General features: G+C 43.6%; 1 long non-coding RNA gene across 1 annotated transcript in view; it reads left to right on the forward strand.

Moving 5' to 3' along the window:
* The window catches only part of LOC126646729 (uncharacterized), a 32,582-nt gene extending 22,617 nt beyond the window's left edge, over positions 1-9,965 (forward strand). The window contains exons 2-3 of the long non-coding RNA XR_007630379.1: positions 5,979-6,149; positions 9,810-9,965. This is a non-coding gene — a long non-coding RNA (uncharacterized LOC126646729). The remainder of the gene's footprint in view (positions 1-5,978; positions 6,150-9,809) is intronic.
* Positions 9,966-21,290: the final 11,325 nt, after the last annotated feature.

The raw sequence follows: 21,290 nt of genomic DNA on the forward strand, positions 1-21,290 counted from the left end.
CATGCATGCATCTATCTGTCCATGTTTCTCTCCATGTCTTTCTGCATCTGTGCATGTGGATTTCTTTGTCTCTCTGTGTCTGTGTGCACACATCTCTGTCTCTTCCTCTGTGTCTGTCTATATGCTTCTCACTTGAGATGTGGATTTGTGCAAACCCCAAGTTTAACAAGTCCAAGTGCAAGGTTCTGTACATGGATCAGGGCAATCCCAAGCACAAGTACAAGCTGGGAGGAGAATGGATTGAGACTAGCCCTGGGGAGAAAGACTTGCAGGTCTTGGTGGATGAAAAGCTCAATATGTCTCAGCAATGTGCGGTTGAAGTCCAGAAAGCCAGCCATAGCCTGGGCTACATCAAAAGTAGGTTGACCAGCAGGTCAAGGGAGGCTAATCTTCCCCTTTACTCTGCTCTGGTAAGATCCCACCTGGAATTCTGCATCCAGGTCTGGGACCCCCAACACAATAAAGACATAGACCTGTTGTAAGGAGTCCAGAGGAGGTCCAGGAAGATTATCAAAGGGCTGGAATGCCTCTCCTATGAAGACATGCTAAGAGAGTTGGGACTGTTCAGCCTGGAGAAGAGAATCCTCCAGGGAGATCTTATAGAAACCTTCCAGTACTCAAAGAGGGCTTACAGGAAGGCTGGAGAGGGACTTTTTACAAGGGCATGTAGTGACAGGACAAGGAGCAATGGCTTTAAACCGAAAGAGGGTAGATTTAGACTAGATATTAGAAAGAAATTCTTTACTGTGAGGGTGGTGAGGCACTGGAACAGATTGCCCAGAGAAGGTGTGGCTGCCCCATCCCTGGAAGTGTTCAAGGCCAGGTTGGATGGAGCCCTGAGCAACCTGGTCTAGTGGAAGGTGTCCCTGCCCATGTCAGGGGGTTTATAACTAGGTGATCTTTAGGGTCCCTTCCAACCCTAACCATTCTATGGTTTTATGAAACAGAGCATTGAAGTTTATTGCTTGAAAACTGTCTCTAATAAATACCCATGTTTACATAAGAGAATTGATACTTATTTTTTAAAAGCTCATATTGAGTTGCACTTTTAATGGTCAGAAGCAAAATGAATGCCAGATATTCTGGTGACTGATTAAAAAAGCAATTGAACAAATGCAAATTTGGAATCTTGTTCCTGGATGAAGCCACTCACTTAAGGAAGGCTTTGAAACATAAAAGGTTAAAACAAAATTGTAAAAAACCTTAACATTAGGAAATTAGGAAAGAAGGAGTCATAAATTGTCTTGAGGAACAGAACATATTGACTAGATAGAGCAGTCCTTGAGAGATAGCAGCATTCCTCACAGAGATAGCAACTCAGCAAATCCTAGGATGAGCCAAAAGTCAGCCTAACCCTATTATGTTTGCCAAAAACTGCCTTAAAAGGAGAAGATCTAAAGAAAGTTCAGAAGTTTACAGTGAGGAAGACTCACACACGACCCCCGCCCAGAGGAAGGCAACAGGAACCCCCACCGTGAAATCTCCCCAAATTGAAGACTCCGCCCAGACTCCGCCTATATATGAATATTACAAGTAGATGTTGCAATTTAATGAATATGCATGATTGTGTTGTAATCCTATACTCAAAAACTGTATAAAAGAGCTATGCTGATTGTACACGACAGAGCTTTATGGCCAGGGAGACCTGGAAGCTCTCCAACGCGTTGCAATAAAATACCTCCTGCTTTAAAGAAACAAACTTTGTCTCTAAAGCAGTTTCTCCGTGCCTTTTGGGGCAAAATCCGGCATCATGGATGAGTAGAGTTGGAAGTAAAACTGAGCACTTCCATGAAGTGAGTTTCTATTATCCCTACCACCACCTTAATTCCTGAGAGTTCCAACTTTACTGACTCACTGTATTTTTTGGACACAATGTCACAGAGTAGAAGTCTGCTTTTACTGTAAACTGTCTCTAGGTGATACCTTCATAGTTCAGAGGTTTTACTCTAGAGCTTGTGGCTCCCCTCAAAACATGGAAATGAACAGAATTTTTAAGTCTAGTTATAATCACACTCATAGAATGGTTTGAGTTGGAAAGGGCCTTCAGAGCTTCAACTCCCTTGCCATAAGCAAGGGAGATCAGGTTGCTCAGAGCCCTGTCCAACCTGACTTTGAACACTTCTAATGATGGGGTATCCACAACTTCTTTGGCCAACCTGTTCCACTGTCTCACAAGCCTCATCATAAATAATTTCTCCCGTATGTCCAATCTAAATCTACCCTCTTTCAATTTAAAACCATTACCCCTGGTAAAAAGTCTTTCTCTGTATTTCTTATAAGACCCATTTATATATTGAAAGGCTGCAATTATATCTCCCTGTAGCCTTTTCTTCTCCAGGCTGGACAACCCCAACTCTTCCAGCCTTTCTTCACAGGAGAGGTGTTCCATCCCTCTGATAATTTTTGTGTCCCTCTCTGGACCCACTCCAACCCACTCCGTGTCTTTATTGTTCTGGAGGCCCCAGAGCTGGTCCCAGAGCTGGTCCCAGAGAATCAACTGTACCATTCAGCTTAGTGTCATCTGGAAACTTGCCGAGGATGCACTCAATCCCACTATCTTAGTGATGAAGATATTAAGTATGGACCCTTGAGGGACACCACTCATTACTGATTTGTACTTGGACACTGAGCCATTGACTAAAAGTCTTTGGATGCAACCATCCAGCCAATTCCTTATCCATCTAACAGTCCATCTGTTATAGTCCAGAATGTTGTAGGGGACTATTTCAAAAGCCTTATGTTATGGTTTAGGAATGACACTCTCCAAACCACATGCTGCTCTCTCTCGCTCCCCCACTTTCCTTTACCTTCCCCCCCCCCCCTCCCCCAGATGGAGAGGACAGTTGGAGGCAGAAAAGGAAAAGGTCACTGGTTGAGATAAGAACAATTTACTGCAAAAAACAATGAGATAAGAAAAGGAACAGTAACAATACTAATGCCAGAGGGTACAAAAAAGAAATGATTCACATGGAAACCCTCTGACAATAGACAATACTGGACAGCTTCCCTTGCCACGTTTACTTGACCAGAACGGAACCCCTTCTTCCCAGAAGAGAGTCCCTTTCCTCCTCCCATGGCAATGACATGAGGTGGTATAGAATAACCTCCAAGTCCTAGCAATAGCCCCTTCTGGTTACTGAAAAAATTAACCCTGTCCTGGTCAGAACAAGGACACCTTACAGAAGTTTCAGTAGACGACATCTGTAGCTCTTCCCTTATCCACTGATGCAGTCATTCCATCGTAGAAGGCCACTAGATTAGTCAGGCATGAGATGCCCTTGGTGAAGCCATGTTGGTTGTCTCAAATGACTTCCCTGTCTTCTACAGGAGGATCTGTTCCATGATCTTACAGCAGGTGAGGCTGACTGATCAAGTAGTTCCCAGGATTCTCCTTATAACTTTTTTTTAAAATGGGTACATTTTCTTTGTTTTCTGGCCACATACTTGTAAAACCTTTCTCTGCATTCTTGCCAAATTCAGCTCCAGCTGTGCCTTACCTTTTCTGATACCATCCCTGCAGCATCCCTATATTCTTTCCAGGATACCTGTCCTTTGTTCAATGGTCTATGCATTTCCTTCTTACAGTTTAGTTAGAACAGGAGGTCCTTACTCAGCCATGCTGATTTCCTGCCTTCCTTGCCTGATTTCTTACACATGGGAATTGAGAGCTCTTGTGCTCTAAGAAAAATGTCTTTAAAGAGCTACCACCTCCATTCAGATCCTTTACCTCTGAGGGCAGTTTCCTGGAGGTTCCATCCACTAATTTCTTAAACATCTGAAAGTCTTGACTTTACACTTCATCTGGCCCATATCCCTCAAGATTGTGAATTCCACAATCTTCCACATCATCACTGCAGACCAGGTTGCCTCTGATCTTGACCTCTGCAGTTAGTCTGTGTTGGTGAACAACAGGTCTAGTAACACATCTCCACTGGTTGGGCTGTCTATTATCTGGATTAAGGAATTCTCCTCAGTGCCCTCCAATAGCTTACTGTCCTACTTTTCCAGAAGGTATCAGGGTGATTGAAGTCTCCCAGCAGGATCAGAGCCTGTGAGCATGATGCTTCCCATAGTTGAAGTAAGAATCTTTCGTCAACAGGCTCCCTTTGATCGGGCAGCCTGTAGCAAACACCAACCATGAGGTTTCCTTTGTTGGTTTAGCCCCTAGTTTTTGACCATAAGCTCTCAAGGGCTTTGAGCAGCCTGGTCTAGTGGAAGGTGTCCCTGTCATGGCAGGTAGGCTGGAACTAGATGATCTTTAAAGGCCTCTTCTAACCCAAACCATTTTATGATTCTATAATTTCACAGCTGTTTCTCTGTTGATTCCTAATGCATCAGCAGCCCCTGGCTCTTCTGTTACTCAAAACTCCATCCCCTTCCCCTGACAAATCTAGTTTAAAGGTCTCCTTATAAGTCTAGTCAGCTTGTTGGTGAAGACCCCCTTGCCCCACTTGGCCACATGAATACCATCAACTCCCAGCAGACCCAGTTTCTCAAAGGTAAAGGTTAAAACCTTGAGTATGGCATCAACCACACAGCCAGGCATTCACCTTGAGCAGATGATAAACTAGTGTTTACCAGGCTCAGTAGCCTCTCAGGAATGTCATGAATGCAAGCTCCTGGTAGGTATCAGAGTTCTCTAGAGAAGTTGTCTGGATAGTAAATGGGTGCTTTGTTGCCTCTCAGTAAGGAGTCTCCAATCACTTATACTTACATGCTTTTCTGGTGGCACTGGTTCTAATGTGGGTGGGTAGTTTGATCAACTTCATGTAATCAGCTTCTCCTGGACTCTGTCCATTACTCACATGCTCTTCAATTTCCAACCGCAGAGCATCATGTCTGTTACAGTGTCTCACCACCCTCATCGAAAAAAATTTCTTCCTTATACCTAAGTGTTGAGGAATACATCTGGTGCAGGTAGTTCAGTTTGCAAACTGCAGACTGAGATGCAGATTGAGCTCTGGGTGGGAACCTGAGACAAGAGGCAGAGGCCATGAACTGCCAACCCTTTGGTTAACAAAGGGCATGAAGACCGGTGGTGCCAGCCAAGTGAATGGACACTGAGAGACACAGTTGGAACTGAAGACTCAGGAGAAAGAGCCCTGCCCATGTCCACCATTGTAGTCACTCCTCTTACCTTCCCCTTGCACAACCTTAAGGCTGTTGCTCAGACTGGGACAGTGCACAATATCACACATTTATCTCCTGTTTACATTCCCAGATACTGTGCTGTCTGTTGAGCTCCTTTTGTTACATAGCTACTTGTCTGAAGAGTTTTTCTAGCTGGGCACACTTGTGTAGCTACGACATCCACCGCTGCCTTCAACAGGTAGGGGAACTAGGGGGACTTCCAGATACTGGAGCTCCATGCAGCCTGAGGTCTGGACAGCTATATCGATCCCTGGGAATTCTATTTGGGTGGAGATGTCCACATAGATAGGCTGTAATGCTTCTGTTTGGGTTACTGCCTTGCAGTCGTGTCAGATGGACACCATTTTCTTTCAGCAAATCACTTTAAGTCTCAGGACAGAAGAGAAAGGGACAGCAGATACTAGCAAGAGGGGAAAGAAGAAAAGGTGCACAACTTCAAGCAACAGAGTCGTCTAGGGCACAATCTGAAATTTATAAGTCCTTCAGTTACAACTAACAATTGTTTTCTTGGCATGTTCCTGTAAATGTAATGTCTGGGAAGAACAGCAACTACTATGGTAAGCAAACCTACTCCTCCCCTTGGGAGTCTGTGCCTGATAATGCAATGTGAACACCCCCAACTCCTATTGACTTCATCTGAAATAAAAGGCCCTTTGCACCTTGCAAGTGTAGCTGGCAGCATTATACTTTTAGACTGTTCTGTACTAGAACTGTTCATTGAGTTTCTGAATGAATTATTGTGTGAGTTGTGTTTGTAAGCTAAGTAGACTGCTTTCTTTTAATAATCTCCTTTCATTCTAGATGTAAAAATGTTCTTTTTCTTTCAGATGCTTCAGGCGTGCTCAGTCCAACATCTACCAGTACCATATGCAGCGTTCCCACCTCTGATTTCCAATGACCCATTCCTTTTGCATCCTCCTCACCTCTCTCCACATCATCCTTCTCACCTGCCACCTCCAGGACAATTTGTTCCTTTCCAAGCACAGCAGTCACGTTCAGTAAGTAATGCTTATTATCCCCTCTACTAAAATATTTGGGGGTTGATCAGCAAATAATGCTCTTGTCCTTCTAATAACATTCTGGTTGAGAGAATAAATGGATCTTATTTAGAATAAGTAATAGGGTTTTGTAATAGTGCTACCTGAGCAATACTTTGAAGAAAAAAAAGTATTGTTTTGAAATTATTTTTGATTCTCTTAAGATTTCCTCAGCTGTTGCCAACTCTTTTTCCTTGGACAACTCTACTCCTGTCAGTCTGACATAAGTTTGCTTCATATATTGCTTCTGAAGGTGATGTTCTTCCAGAAAGTAAAAGAATATAGAGACCTAAGTGTAGTGCAGCAGTGGTCTCAGAGAAAAAACTTTGTTGAGAGACCAGAAAGCACAAAGCATTATTTGTATTGCATGCTTCTACCATATTAATTCATAGTTTATTTAAAGTTTAGCCATCAGTGCACTTGTAGCAAGCATGGGTAGAGCCCTTCTCAAATCTTCGTTCGCGAAGCCTAGCCATGATGAATTGTATTTAAAGTGAGTATCCCCCCAAACACTAGTGTGAAAAGTATTACTCAAATAAACTTGTGTGAAAAGGTAATGCCTTCATAATAGGGTTTATGCAAATATGAGAGAAGATGCTATTTTGACACAAAGGAAAAAAATTAGATTTTGCAATTTCTACCTGTTAATCTTCTGCCAGAAGTTAGTAGTATCTACTTAATAATCTTCTTCCAGGTACATTTGTTTCTTTGGAGCTCTACCAATATTTCATTAATAGAAAAATACAAAATCATTTCAGTATTACTGACAAATACTTCTCAGATTCTTTTGAGGAGTAACAAATACTGCTGTGTTAAATGTCAGGTGTTGGCACTACTGTAATAATTTCAGTTTAGTCATGGGGGAACAGTTCTACATAGTTTTCTCTGGTAATAAGGATGTTTTCTCTCAGAAAATGTCAGGCCCTCTTTCTTAACTTAGATTACTAATTTAGCTTCAAGAATAGGCTCCTTTGTTAACTTTTAGCTCTTTTTGATAGCTTGTTTTTTTTGCTGTCAAGTCTTACTAGAAGAATTATTTCCTTAAATATTCTGACTATTTAAAGTTTATTCAGCAGAATGGGGAAACAGTTTTCCTTTTCCTTTGCTTCCACAAGATGGCTTTCATATCTGACTGTTTTGAAGAATGTGTAATTCAGTACTGGGAAAAGAAAGGTGATTTAGTGAAATAGAGTTAAGGTTTTCCTGAAAAATGAGACCAAAATGAGCTGAGATTTGATCTTTCCTAATTGATCTTTTCCTAATAGCATAAGTATAGCTTCAAGATAATGTATCTAGCATAAATAGGGCAAGAGATTATTTATAAGTATAAATCAAGGTATTTACAATGAAGATTTTTGTCTCACAGAGAAATGCTGAGTTCTTACTTCTTATGGTATTGAAGTAGAACTATTTTCTTCAGTTTGAGAACATGTTTCCGTTAAAGAAGTCAGTTGCTACCTTATATATGCAAAGGGATCATAGGGTCACAGTATAATTCAGATGTAAAGACACCTCAGGAAGTCTCTAATTTAAATGTCTGTTTAAAACAGGATCAGCTATGAGGTTAGGTGAGGGTGCTCAGGGCTTTTTCTAGTCAGATCTTGAAAACCTCCAAGGATGGAAACTACACAAATTCTCTAGGTTCCTGTTCCACTGTTTGACTGTCCTCATGGTGAAAAAACGTCTATTTGTATTTAGCTGTAACCTTTTTTGTTTTTACTTATGCCCATTGTGTCTTGTCCTTCCACCATGCACCACTGTAAAGAGCCTGGCTTCATCTTATTGATCAAATCTCTGTAGGTATTAGAAGACCACTGTTAGATTTTCTTTCCTGCTCCCTCAAGCCTTTTCTTCTCCTGGCAGAAAAAGCCCAGTTCTTCTAATAAGACAAATGCTCCAGTCCCCTTAACACCTTGGTGGCTCTCATTTGATCTTGTTCTACTTTGAGCTTGTTCTACTTTAATGTCTTTTTTTTTTTTTTCTATTTGGGTGCCCAAAACTGGATGTAGTATTATACATGAGGTCTAACAAGTATTGAGTAGAAGGTGTAGATTCGCTCAATCTACTGGCTGTGTTACTGTTTGTTACCAAGGGCCTCAGGGCCTTTTCAGCAGAGCTGCTTCATAGTCAGTTACTCCCCAACCCAGATTGTTGCCAGGGGTTCTTCTTTCTCAGGTGTAGGACTTGGCATATGTCCTTGTTGAATATCATAAGGTTCCTATTGGCCCATTTCTCCAGGCTGTTCATGTCCTGCTGTATGGCAGCCTTACCTTCCAGTGTATGGATTGTTCCCTGCAATTTGATATCAGCTGTAGACTTCATGAGCAAGTACTCAGTATCTTCCAGGTGAGTGATAATGTTGTTAAAGAGGATAGGTCCCTGTGGTATACCACTTGTTACCAGCATCTTAGTAAAGTATTACCCATTAACCACCATGATCTAAGCCTGATCATCCAAACATTTTTTATCCATCTGGTTGTCCACCCATCCAGACTGTAACATCCAAACTCGGATACAAGAGTGTTGTGAGAGTGTCAAAAGCCTTGCTAAAGTTGAGGTGAATGACATCCACTGCTCTCCCCTCATCCACAAATCATCACCTGATCATACTAGACAATCTGGTTGATTTTCCCTTGGTATAGCCATGCTGACTCTTCCATATGCCCAGAAATATGTTCCAAGAGGACTGACTTCATGATTTTCCCAGGGACTAAAGTAAGATTGACTGGTCTGTAGTTTCCCAGATTGTCCTTTTTGCCTTTTTTGTTGATGAACGCAATGTTTACCTTTCTCCAGTTGTTACAGATCTCCCCTATCTCCACAATCTTTTAAAGATTATAGCAACCTTGCAAGGACATCAACTCTTGGATGTAGTCCATCTGGTCCCATGGACTTGTAAGGATCAAGTTCTCTCAAGTAATAAATCTGACTCAATCCTCATCCACTGCTAGTAGTTTTTCTCTAGATTCCTTGCCCTAGTGGCATGAGAGGGAAGAGGTGTGGGGGATTATGGTCAGTATATAACAGTCATTCTCTGCTGCACCTTCCTTTTCACACCTTTCCTCTGCTCTGATATGGGTTTTTCATGCGTTTCAATCTATCATGAAAATTTGCTCTAGTGTAGGTTCTTCCATGGGCTGCAGTCCTATCAGGAAAATCTGCTTTGGCATGAGTTCTCAATGTACCACAGTTCCTTTGGGAAATATCAATCTGTTCCAGAGTGGGTCCTCCATGGGCTGCAGGGAATATCTGCTCTGGTGCCATGGAGCACTTCATCCTTCTCCTATTCACAGTTTTTTTGTTCCCTCCTACTCCACATACAGTTTTCCCCTTCCCCCTCTCTTAAATAGTTTTTCACAGAGGCACTACAAACACTGCTGATTGGCTCAGCTTTGGCCTGCAGTGGGTTGGCACAAGGAAGCCCCTTACCTCTCGCACAGAGGCTACTCCTGCAGTCCCCCACCTCCACTACCACAACCTTGCCACATATACCCAGTACAACTACATAAAATTTTCACAACTACTCAGAACATGTAATTGGAGTTATGGTTTTCTGGTATTGAAAAATAAATTTTAAAAACTGGTTTTCTATTAATACAACAAACCCTATGTTTCTTTTAGCCACTTCAAAGGATAGAGAATGAAGTAGAACTACTTGGAGAACATCTTCCTATAGGAAGCTTTACCTACTCTCCATCAACTCATCCACCAACATTGACTTCCTCAGCTTCTATCCAACTCTTAACCCATGATCCTTTACATCAAGAGATTTCATTTGGAATAGTAAGTATTGTTTTTGTACTACATCCTCATGGCATGCTGAGTTCAAGGTCTTGATCTTTGCTCGAAGTTATAACCATTTTATTTAAAATTATATTTTTGATATTGAATTTCATTAGTGGCTGCAGCTGTGGAAAGTCAGGGTGGTTGGTTTTTAGGGTTAGACTTACGTCATAGAGTCTAAGGGTTCAAACCTGGAAAAATTACTTACATGGCTTATACCAGTGAAAGAACTCCTGTGTATATGCTGTTTAAAACTCTCATTCCTACCCAACCACCTGCAAAAGACAGTGCGTTGCACCACGTTGAAAGACCTTGGCTTTTGTTTTGCATCATGTTCACCTATTCAAGTCCTACCTGTCCAAACCAGCCCATATACAAAGCCTTACAAAACACTTATTAGCTAGCTGTCCAGATTCTGTCCAGGACAGAGTTAATTTCTGCAGTAGCCATGAGGAGGCAAAGCCTGGAGCCCTGTGAGCGTGGCTAGGAAGTTATTCTATACCACCTCATGTCAACTGCCAGGGGCTGGGATAAGGGACTTTCTGGCTGCTGAGATGAAGGATATAGTTTTCTGGTGGTGAGGTACGCAAGCCATTTGCCATTGCTCATTGTTGTCCGGGGTCCATGATGAGAATTTCTCCATGTGAAACACCTTATATTTTGTATAGTTTTGTTATTAATATTGTTGCTGTTACTTTTTGTTTTCTTGTCTCATTGCTGTTTCCAGTAAATTATTCTTATCTCAACCCGTGATCTTTGCCTTTTGTGCCTCCCATTCAGGAGGGAAGGGGAGTGGTTCGTGGTCTTTTTAGTGGCAGTACTAAATTGGGGAATACCATTCCTAAACCATGACAACCTTAATTGACGCCCAATGTGGGGCACAAAGGGTTGAGATAGCAACAGATCTGCCCAGAGCGGGTTGGAAAGAAATTTGATCTAAGCGTTTGCTGTATTAGGTCCAGAGCCACTGGTCACGATATTGCTTGATCTGTTCATGTGGGTGTGGCACCTAACCTGGTATGTATTCCTATATGTACTGCTCATGGTGCTCTTTTTCAGAGCAGGGAGAGGAATCACAATTGCTTTGTTGCTGTACAGTGTGATATCAGTTTATGACATGATAACATTAAGGACAATAATGATCATTTGGGATGTGTATTCAGCGTTGCTCTCCTACTCTTACCTTGGGTGTTACCTCTGGGAATTCATTAATAATCGTACCCAGTCTGTGGGGGGAACAGGGGAGGATGATTTTCCCCAGCTTTTCACCCCCTTTTCCTCCTTCCAGCCTGTTACAACAGCTTTTGAGAATCTTGAATTCCCATTGGATGTGAAGGAAAGCATGCTCTTGTTGCTTGGTCTGCCAGGTCTCTCCTCAGTGCGGTCTACACCATGTTTAGAGTTACAAAAGAGATTTCTGGGAAGGTCATTCAGAGATCTGCCCTGAGGGGTGGATAGACACGAGTGACATGGAAGGTAGGAGAAAATGGGCCAGCTTTTGAAGGAAATTTTCTGCTCTAGTGGTTTGGAAGTTCACCCCCAAATAACTACAGGACCCTGGTAATGTGGCAGAATATTTGAAAAAAAATATGCTGTGGCAGTTCCAGAGAGGTACAAAGTTATGCAATGTGCTGGGCCCTGGCTACTATTTATCAGACACTGCTCGTCACTAGACAGCACCCTCAGGGGGAGGAGGAGGAAAGCAGACCAACAGGCACCGAGGCCACTCAAACTGCAGCTGAACCAGAGGAACAACCTGTGCCCATAGCAGTCGCCCCTATACAGAAGAAGAAATCCAAGACCAAATCAGTTTGCTTAGTGAGGGATGAAGAGAAAGTAGGGTCTTCAGAACAGGAGGAAGAGGCAGGGCCAGAGATAATCACCCAATCCCTATCCCTGGGTGAGCTGCAAGATATGCAAAAGGATTTCAACTGCCAGTCGGGTGAGCCCCTGGTGACCTGGCTGCTCCAATGCTGGGATATCGTGGCCCACGATATGAAACTAGATGGTAGTGAAGCCAAGCAACTGAGATCGCTGTCCTGGGATGCAGGCATTGACAAGGGGATTGGGAAGAGAACAGAAACTCTCAGCCTCTGGAGGTGACTCCTGTCAAGCGTGAAGGAAAAGTATCTTTTCAAGGATGATCTTTTAGTGCATGGAGAAAAGTGGAACACCATGGAGCAAGGTATCCAGTACCTGAGAGAATTAGCTGTGCTGGAGGTAATCCATAGGGATTCAAATAACAAACAGTCCCCTGTAGATCCAGAGGAGGTCCAGTGTACACAAGCCTTGTGGTGGAAGTTTGTACGGAGCACGCCATTGTCATTGGCAGTGATGACATGGAAAAGAGAACTAAGAGTGGATAATTTACTTTACAAAACTCAGACTATATGAGGAAAGTATCTCTTCCCCGCTGCAGGCCTGTGTCTCATCCATGGAAAAACTGTCCAAGGACCGCCAGCAATTTAAAGAAGTGTCCCATGGCCCATTAGTACAGAACAGAATCTCTGCTATTAGAAGCAAGCACCTCCTTGCTGGAGAGAGAGGGTACACACCATGAGGTAACCTGGAGTTTTACCTGATGACCACAGAGAGGACACGAGGAAGTGGCATGAAAAACCCACCTCTGCCCTAGCAGCATGGGTACGTGAGTTGAGACAAAGAACAACCACCACAGGAAATTGTTCAAGGATAAATACCACTTGTGGTGGAAGTTTGTACGGAGCATGTTATTGTCTTACGCCCGCTCATTGGCAGTTATGTCAATGAAAGAAGGAGAACAAACAGTGCTTCAGGTGACTACCCGAGTTGGGCAATATGAAGATCATCTTTTTTCCTCCCTACCAACCTGTACCTTGTCTGTGGAAATACTGTCCAATACTGTGGACAGATTCGAAAGATTCGATTAAACCACTGAGTTCTGCTGTGCCATACATGCTGGAACTTCAGTATGAACTGGAGTCCAAGGCAAGAAAGTGGTGCCACCATCGGCATTTCTAATGCATTTTTCTCCATTACCTTAGCACCAGAGTGCAGGTCACAGTCTTCTTTCCCCTGGAGGGGCATCCAGTACACCTGGAACCAGCTGCCTCAGGGGTGGAAACACAGCCCCACTATTTATCATGGACTCATCCAGACTGCACTGGAAAAGGGTGAGACTCCAGAACACTTGCATTACATTTATGACATCATCATATGGGGCAACGCAGTAGAGGATGTTTTTGAGAAAGGGGAGAAGATAATCCAGATCCTTCTGATGGCCAGTTTTGTGATAAAACAAAGTAAGGTCAAGGGACCTGCCCAGGAAATTTAGTTTTTAGGAGTAAAATAGCAAGATGGACATCGTCACATTCCAATGGATGTGGTCAGCCAAATAGCAACTATGTCCCCACCAACTAACAAGAAGGAGACACAGGCTTTCTGAGGTGCTGTGTGTTTTTGGAGAATGCATATTCCAGATTACAGTCCAATTGTAAGCCCTGTCTATCATGTGACCTGGAAGAATGATTTCAAGTGCAGTCCTGGACAACAACAAGCTTTTGAACAAATTAAACAGGAGATTGTTCATGTAGTAGCCCTTGGGTCAGTCAGGACAGGACAAGATGTAAAAAATGTGCTCTATACTGCAGCCAGGAACAATGGTCCTTCCTGGAGTCTCTGGCAAAAAGTACCCAGGGAGACCTGAGGTTGACCTCTGGGGTTCTGGAGTCAGGGATACAAAGGATCCTGATACACCCAAACTGAAAAAGAGATCCTGGCAGCTTATGAAGGGGTTTGAGCTGCTTCTGAAGTGATTGGCACTGAAGCACAGCTCTTCCTGGCACTCTGACTGCCAGTGCTGGGGTGGATGTTCAAAGGGAAAGTCCCTTCCACACATCATGCCACTGATGCCATGTGGAGTGAATAGATCACACTGATCAAACAGCAAGCTTGAATAGGAAATCCCAATCGCCCAGGGATCTTGGAAATCATCACAAACTGGCCCAAAGGTGAAAATTTTGGATTATCATCCAAAGAAGAGGAGCAGGTCACACGTGTTGAGGAGGCCCAACCATTTAATCAGCTACCTGAAAATTAAGAGTGATATGCTCTCTTCACTGAGAGTTCCTGCTGTGTCATAGGGATACATTGAAAATGGAAAGCTGACATATGGAGTCCTACGCAGCGAGTTGCAGAAGCTATTGAGGGACAAGGTGGATCAAATCATGTTGAAGAGCTGAAAGTTGTCCAGGTGGCTTTAGATATTGCTGAATGAGAGAAACGACCAGCACTCTACCTCTACACTGACTTGTGGATGGTGGCAAATGCTCTGTGAGGGTGGCTAGACCAACTGAAAAAGACCAATTGGCAGTGCAGAGGGAAACCCATCTGGGCTGCTGAATTGTGTCAAGACATTGCTGCCTGGGCAGAGAACTTGGCTGTAAAACTATACCCAAGAGTCAGGCTACTGAAGAACATCACAGCAATGGACAGGTGGATGGGGCTGCCAAGACTAAAGTGTCTCAGGTGGATCTGGACTGGCAACATAAAGGGTGAATTATTTTATGGCTTGGTGGGCCCATGACACCTCAGGTCATCAGGGAAGAGATGCAACATACAGATGGGCTTGTGATCAAGGGGTCGACTTAACCATGGACACTATCTCCCAGGTTATCCATAACTGTGAAACATGCACTACGATCAAGCCGGCCAAGTGGGTAAAGTCTCTGTGATATGGTGGATGATGATCAACATATAAATATAGGGAGGCCTGGTAGATTTGATTACATCACACTCCCACCAGCCTGCCAAGACAAGCCCTACATGCTGACAATGGTGGAAACAACTACTGGACGGTTGGAGATGCACCCTGTGCCTCACACCACCACCTGGAACACCATCTTGAGCTTTGAAAAGCAAGTCCTGTGGCAACATGGCACTCCAGAAAGAATTGAGTGAGTTCAAAAATAGCCTCCTAGACACCTGGGCCAGACAACATGGTATCGAATGGGTATATCATATGCTCTATCATGCACCAGCCTATGGGAAAATTGAACGGTACAATGGACTGTTAAAACCCACCTTGATGGCAATGGGTGGTGGGACCTTCAAACATTAGGATCTACATTTAGTGAAGTCCATCTGGTTAGTTAACACTAGAGGCTCTACCAATCGAGCTGGCCCTGCCCAATCAAAACCTCCACATACCATAGAAGGGGATAAAGCCTCCATGGTGCATATGAGGAATGTGTTAGGGAAGACAGTTTGGATTGGTCCTGCCTCAAGCAAAGACAAACCAATCCATGGGGTTGTTTTTGCTCAAGAACCTGGGTGCACTTGGTAGGTAATGCAGAAGGATGGGGAAACACAATGTGAACCTCAAGGGGATATGATTTTTGTGTGAGAACAGTCTGTAATGTTGAATTGTATGATATTGGTTGCTGAATGACACTGCCACCATATAATTTTTGCAGAAGTTGTGAGGAGGCGGAGCCTGAAGATATGTGGGTGTGGTTAGGAAATTCTTCTATTCCACCTCATATCAATTACCAGGGGCGGGGGTAAGGGATTCTTTGGCTTCCGAGAAGAAGGGTGTTGTTTTCTGGTGGAACAAAGAGTGGTGGGGTAGGCAAGCCTGACTGAGAATGAATGGCAAAAACACCCCATTGTGACTGGCCCAGAGACCCTGTACATCCTTGGCATATATTACCTCAGGAGAGGGTATTTCAAGGACCCAGAAGGGCATTGCTGGGCTTTTGGGATAGCTGCTGTGGAGACAGGAAATTTGAAAACTGAATACCTAGCCTGGTCTCTCAGAGGACCCTTCTGCTGTGGGACTGCTGCGTATCAAAGAACAACAGGTACTGGGCACTACCACACCAACTGAGACTATGTGATTCCCATCCCTAAGATGATTTGTGAACTGGAGAGACAAGGGGTTGTCAGCAAGACTCACTCACCCTTTAGCAGCCCTATATGGCCTGTGTGTAAATCCAATGGAGAGTGGAGATTGACAGTGGACTATCGTGATCTGAATGAAGTCACACACCCACTGGGTCATGCTGTTCTGGACATGCTGGAGCTTCAGTATGAACTGGAGTCCAAGGCAGCAAAATTGTGCCACCATCAACTTTGCTAATGTGTTCTTCTCCGTTCCTGCCACTGTTACTTTTTCTGTGACTGTTGCTGCCTGCTGCTCCCCCACAGAGAGAGAAAGAGCCTGCAGTCTGCTACTGTTTGCTGTTCCATGGAAAACCATTTGTTACGTTGTTTTTCTTTGTTTTTTTCTTACTGTGTGGTCCGAAGGGAAGGGGGAACTTTCTACACCATTTTGTGTTTGTCCCTGGGGACAACCCATCTGGGCTGCTGAATTGTGGCAAGACATTGCTGCCTGGGTAGAGAACTTGGCTGTAAAAGTATGTCATGTGCATGCACATGTACCCAAGAGTCAGGCTACTGAAGAACATTGCAACAACGAACAGGTGGATTGGGCTGCCAAGATTAGTGTCTCAAGTGGATCTGGACTAGCAACATAAGGGTGAATTATTTCTAACTTGGTGGGCCCATGATGCCTCAGGTCATCAGGGAAGAGATGCAACATACAGATGGGCTTGTGATCGAAGGGTGGACTTAACCATGGACACTATCTCCCAGGTTATCCATAACTGTGAAACATGCACTATGATCAAGTCGGCCAAGTGGGTAAAGTCTCTGTGATATGGTGGATGATGGTCGACATATAAATATGGGGAGGCCTGGTAGATCGATTACATCATACTCCCACAAACCTGCCAAGGCAAGTGCTACATGCTGACAATGGTGTAAACAACCACTGGATGGCTGGAGATGCACCCTGTGCCTCACACCACCTCCTAGAACACCATCTTGGGCCTTGAAAAGTAAGTCCTGTGGTGACATGGAACCCCAGAAAGAACGGGGTCATTTAACCGGGAGAAAAGGAGGCTCAGGGGTGACCTTATCACTCTCTTCAACTACCTAAAAGGAGGTTGTAGCAAGGTGAGGGTCGGCCTCTTCTCCCAGGCAACTAGTGATAGGATGAAAGGACCTAGCCTCAGGTTGTGCCAGGAGAGGTTCAGGTTGGACATTAGGAGGAATTTCTTCACAGAAAGGGTGATTAAACATTGGAATGGGCTGCCCAGGGAGGTGGTGATGTCACTGTCCCTGGAGGTGTTTAAGGAAAGACTGGACATGGCATTTAGTGCCATGGTCTAGTTGACATGGTGGTGTTAGGTCATAGGTTGGACTTAATGATCTCAGAGGTCTTTTCCAACCTGACTGATCCTGTGATTCTGTGATTCCTAAAAAAGGGCAGCAGAGGCGGATGTACTGATCTCTCTGGTGACCAACAACAGGACATGAGGAAATGGAATGAAGTTGTGTCAGGGGAAGTTCAAATTGGGCATTAGGAAAAGGTTCTTCACTGAGAGGGTGATTGGTCACTGGAATAGGCCCCTCAGGGAAGTGATCACAGCAGTAAGCATGTCAGAGTTCAAGGAGCATCTGGACAATGCTCTGAGTCATATGATTTAGTTTTAGGTAGTCCTGAGAGGAGTAGGGAGTTGAACTCAATCCTTATTGGTCCTTTACAACTTGAGATATTCTATGATTCTACATGTGGCATGGAGAGAAGGTAAACAAAGAAAAATAGCTTACTCCCTCTTCTAAAATGAGAATTAGGACCATCGGATGTCATGTACCCCATGGCATGATGGGTGCTGAAATTCCATGAAGGTTGCTAAGTTTTTAAAAATTAATTCCTCCCAGCGATGTTGATGCAAAGACATTGCATCTATCTTAAAAAGCACTTGACCCACAGACTGCTGAAAGGTAAGGTAACGCATTAGGGAAACATCCCAGGCAACTAGTGATAGGACAAGGGGAAATGGCCTCAAGTTGTTCCAGGGGAGGTTCAGGTTGGATATTAGGAAAAAATACTTCACTGAAAAAGGGGTTGTGAGGAATTGGACTTTTTTAATTGCCTTAGATATTGCTACTCTAGAAAACTTCAAAGAAACCAGGAGAGTGAAGATAAAGGCTAAGGGGAGGAGGTCATAGCCCACAAACTGTTAACTTTGTGGAGGCATGAGGAGGGGGGGCTGACTGGGTGTGTGATGCTTCTCTGGGTGTGTGATGCCTATCTAAAGGAGACCAGTGGCACTCTCTGGGTGCATGAAGCTTATCTCCTATGGGCCAGGCCATGTCAAAGGAGGCCCCCATGTGCACACACCCACCACTACCCTGGAGAAGGCCTCAGCTCTTAGCAGAGGTACCTCTAAAGCACGCACCCTCCCCCCAAGCCTAAAATGACTTTGCAAAAACCAGCACCTCCAGCTCTCTGCAAAACCAGCATAACTATGCAAAAACAGGGACCCCCCCCCCCCACACACACACACAGGGGAGGCACCAGGAGGGTTTTTGAGCATATATAAACCCATCGGACTTTATGTTTCATGGGCCTCTTTCCCCTACCACTCCCCAACGGATCAAGACACCTTTGGCAACAGCAACAACAGAGAAAACAACCAAATTTGTCAGACCTCTGAGTGGTGACTATAAACTTTTATTCTTTCTCTCTCTTTCTCTCTTTTCTATTTAACTCTTATTCTCTCTTTCTTTCTTTCTCTCTCTTCCCTTACAGATTTTCTTGGGTGATATATTTATGCTTTTATATTGCCATATTACTATGGATAATAACAAGCAAAATGTTTTCCTCTGCTACTAAATTATTCTAAAATAAAATCATATATATATATATATATATGTAAACACTGATCATCTAGTATCAATTTACTTTAATTCACTGCAAGGGATTTATTATCAAAAACCAAAAGTTACTCCTGCCTTACAGGGCAGGTTGTAACAGTGGTTAAGCATTGGAACAGGCTCACCGGGAAAGTGGTGGTGTCACCATCCCTGAAAGTGTTCACAAAATGGCACTTCATGATACAGTTTAGTGGGTGTGGTGGTATTTGGTCAATGGTTGGACTTGATCTTGGAGGTCTTTTCCAACCTTAATGATTCTATGATTCTATCATGTATACTCTTTCTTTTGTACCTGCTGTTGATCACTGTTCAGTTTGGAGTATTTGGTTAAATGAAGCTTTGGTTGGACTCAATATGGCAGTTCTTATGTTACATTAAGCACTTTCAATTGGCAATCAAAGGGTAATGAAGATAGCCCTTAGAGATCAGAAAAATGCAGAAAAAATAGTTTTGGGGCATTCTTTTTCTAGTAATCTGAAATGAACTGTAGTATTTGTGAGGCCGTGTTGTGCTGATGCTTCTAACCAAGTTTAGAAATTGCTGACTTTTAACACTACTATTGGCTAAAGGATGACTGACTTTAGAAAAAATACATCAGCATAACAGTGTCAACTAGGCAGGTTTCTCTTTAATTGAAAGATTTATATAATCTGAGCCTAAAGGGAGTATAGTTACTCTATGTCAACATAAAGTTTTAGACTGTTTAGGGAGTGGGGTAAAATAACTTTTGCGCTTTAAACTCACATCCCATGTTGATAAATTGTGCAAGGGAACACATTATCATTGGTAAATTTAAGTAAAACTTACTATTCCCTCAAAAGCTGGTAATGTAACAATAGAGGGCATCAAAGCAAACTTTGACATGTCTATATATGAAATTTGTATTTTTGTCCATCCTATAGTTATAAAACCCTACATAGAAAGACTTTTCCAGGCAATATGAGATAGCCAGGGGAAAACCTATTTTCTACTGAATTATGAATTATGTGTTTATATATTAGACTACAGTGAGAAGGGGCCAAGGTGGGGGGGCCGGCGGGGCAGCCTCATTTGGGGGTCGCGGACGGGCAGTGGAAAGGGGAGCTTGCAGTGGCACGCTGGGGGCTGAGGTTTGGGGTGGGTAGTGGGTTTATTCTGGAGGCTGGGGGGTTTTGGCTGGGCAGGGGTTGTGGAGAGTGCCCTAACCTAGGGTGAATGCGGGGACTTCTTACACGTGTGCCTGCCATTGCCTGGGGGTATGCCGGGATCGCCGGGTGTTGTCGCAGTGGGAGTTGGGATATGATGGGTTCGGCTTGCTAGTGGCTTCTAGTGGCTTCTGCCCAGGAATGTGGTGTGCTTTTATTATTGTTGTTGTTGTTCTGTGGGTTTTTGTGCTGGTGTTTGTTGTTGGTTTTGTTTTTGTTCTTTGTTTGGTTTTGTTTTATTTGTGTGGTTGTTTTGGGTTTGTTGTGGGGTTTTTGTTTGTTTGTTTTGGGTGTTTGTTTGTTTTTGTTTGGGGTTTTGGTTGTTTGATAGTCTGGTTTTTTTTTTTGTTTTTGTTTTTGTTTTTGTTTTGTTTGTGTCTTGTTTGTGTTTTGGTTTTTTTTTTTTTTTGGTTTGTTTTGTTTTGTTTTGTTTTTTTCCCCTCTTCCCTTCTTCTTCTTCTAGTGTCTTGAGGGGTGCTCAGGGCAAGGAAGTGTCCCTGGGTTAAACTGTAGGAAGCTGTGAAGGAAAAGTTGGGAGAGCAGGGCTTGTCCAAACTATTTCAGTATGCCCTTATGAGGTTGCGAGCTGTGCTGACGGTGGTATATGCCTCCGGTAGGGTCTCCCATGCCAGACAGGTCAAAACTGAAGGGTCAAATGTGTCCGTGGGCAGGATGAGCTCACTAGCCTTCCGGCAGTCATCCTAGGAGAAGGACAACTCTAATTTCAAACCCGGGCAGATGGAGCTCGCTTAGCCCTGTAAGGCCATCCATCCAAGAGAAGGATACTCTAATCAAACCTACGTCCTGAGGACCTCACTGTCACCGTCCAAGCTTGCTAGGCCCTGGCAGATGAACCTCAGGAGTAAAGGGTGGGATCAGTTCTGCGCAAGCTGAGCCTCACCTAAAAAATCCACTGCGCAGGCTCTAGGGTTATACCCACACTTGTAAAGTCCTTCCTATAGTTATAAAACCCTACATAGAAAGACTTTTCCAGGCAATATGAGATAGCCAGGGGAAAACCTATTTTCTACTGAATTATGAATTATGTGTTTATATATTAGACTACTGATGCCGGATATTGCCCCAAAAGGCACGGAGAAACTGCTTTAGAGACAAAGTTTGTTTCTTTAAAGCAGGAGGTATTTTATTGCAACGCGTTGGAGAGCTTCCAGGTCTCCCTGGCCATAAAGCTCTGTCGTGTACAATCAGCATAGCTCTTTTATACAGTTTTTGAGTATAGGATTACAACACAATCATGCATATTCATTAAATTGCAACATCTACTTGTAATATTCATATATAGGCGGAGTCTGGGCGGAGTCTTCAATTTGGGGAGATTTCACGGTGGGGGTTCCTGTTGCCTTCCCTCTGG

Source organism: Myiozetetes cayanensis, unplaced genomic scaffold (genome assembly GCF_022539395.1).
Source record: "Myiozetetes cayanensis isolate MyiCay16 unplaced genomic scaffold, myiCay2020 scf380, whole genome shotgun sequence".
NCBI classification, from domain to species: Eukaryota; Metazoa; Chordata; class Aves; order Passeriformes; family Tyrannidae; genus Myiozetetes; species Myiozetetes cayanensis.